This window comes from Gracilinanus agilis, unplaced genomic scaffold (assembly GCF_016433145.1).
Source record: "Gracilinanus agilis isolate LMUSP501 unplaced genomic scaffold, AgileGrace unplaced_scaffold47473, whole genome shotgun sequence".
NCBI classification, from domain to species: Eukaryota; Metazoa; Chordata; class Mammalia; order Didelphimorphia; family Didelphidae; genus Gracilinanus; species Gracilinanus agilis.
In genome coordinates this window covers 1-1301 of record NW_025381881.1, presented here as the reverse complement: position 1 = coordinate 1301, position 1301 = coordinate 1, and the positions used below count along the sequence as shown (strand labels likewise).

Genomic DNA, 1301 nt, shown 5'->3' with positions numbered 1-1301 from the left:
CCCGAGGCCCCCGGACCACGCCCCGCCGCCGCCCGGGTTGCGCTCCGAGCCCGAGGCTCCTGCCTGCCTCGGCCGCCGCCCTCCGCACCCCCGCCCGGGCTCACGCTCTCTCCCCGGCTCATCCTCGGGCCTGCCCGGAGGCTGCACGACCTCCATCGGCTGCCTGAGAGTGCGCTAGTCCGTGGGGGGAGAGACGCGGGGCCGTCTGGCCCCAAGAGTGGGGCTGGAGCGACGGAGTAGCCTAGTGGGTAACGCAGCCGCAGCCGCTCCAGGCGCCGAGTCTCGCGCGCGCGCACACGCACCCCCCCCCCCCCCCCCGCCGCCCCCGGGCCGCGCACTGAGCGGGAAAACCCGGGACGTGGCCCAGCCGAAGCCAGGCCGCCGTGGCGAGCGCGGCTCGGGGGCTCCCCTCCCCTAACCCCCAGGGTCGGCCCGCCTAAGGGGAGCTCCAGCCTCCGCACCGCCTCCGGGCCCAGTTCCGCCGGCCCACGGGCTGACCTGTCCAGCCCCCGCGGACCGAGAGCCCCGCACGCCTTCCCTCGGCACCGAGGCTAACGAGCTCGGCTCCCGCCACGGACCAGCCCAGCCGGACGTGGGCAGCCCCGGCCTGGGCTGGTGGCCCCGGTGTTTCTTCGCGCAGCCCCCACCACGCGGACCGAGGGCTACGTGGCCCGTCGAGGCCCGGCGGCAGGTGCCGGGGCGCGCCGCCTCTTCCCGGCCCTCTCCCCCAATTCCTCTCGCTGCGACTCCCCGGCCTCCTCCCCCGGCACTCGTCTAGCGCCTGCTGCGGGCCGGCCTGAGCGGGCACGACCCCGGCCTCCGAGCGGCGGCGGGAGCAGCAGGTCCGACGGAGCCGCGGGGGAGGGGGCGGCGGGGGAGGCGGCGGAGGCGGCAGCCACAGCCGGGACAGGTGCGGGGCTGGAGGTCGAGGCGTGCTGGGGCGGCTGAGGGAGAGAGAGAGGGCCTGGGAGCGCGCCGCCTCAGCGGCTGTCAGGATGGCCGAGGGGTCTAAGGCGCCAGACTCAAGCGTGAGCTTCTCCTCCGTGCAGGAGTCTTCTGGTCTCCGTATGGAGGCGTGGGTTCGAATCCCACTCCTGACACACTTTTCCTTTTCGCTCCGGGACACCCATCCGCCCAGGCGCGGGGCGGGGGAGGGCAGGGCATGGGGGCGGGGAGCTCCCCTCGGTGGGGCCCTTGGCGCCGGCCCCAAGGAGCGACCCTTAGTCTGAGGGGGCCTCCGCTGTCTCCCGCCCTTCTGCCAGGGCGCCCCTTCCCCGAAGCCGGAGCCTGGAGATGGCCGG

At 75.9% G+C, this 1301-nt stretch overlaps 1 non-coding gene across 1 annotated transcript; it reads left to right on the top strand.

Moving 5' to 3' along the window:
- Window positions 1-989: 989 nt before the first annotated feature.
- TRNAL-CAA lies at window positions 990-1100 on the top strand. Its single transcript has 2 exons — window positions 990-1027; window positions 1055-1100. It is a non-coding gene; the product is annotated as a tRNA-Leu (tRNA).
- Window positions 1101-1301: the final 201 nt, after the last annotated feature.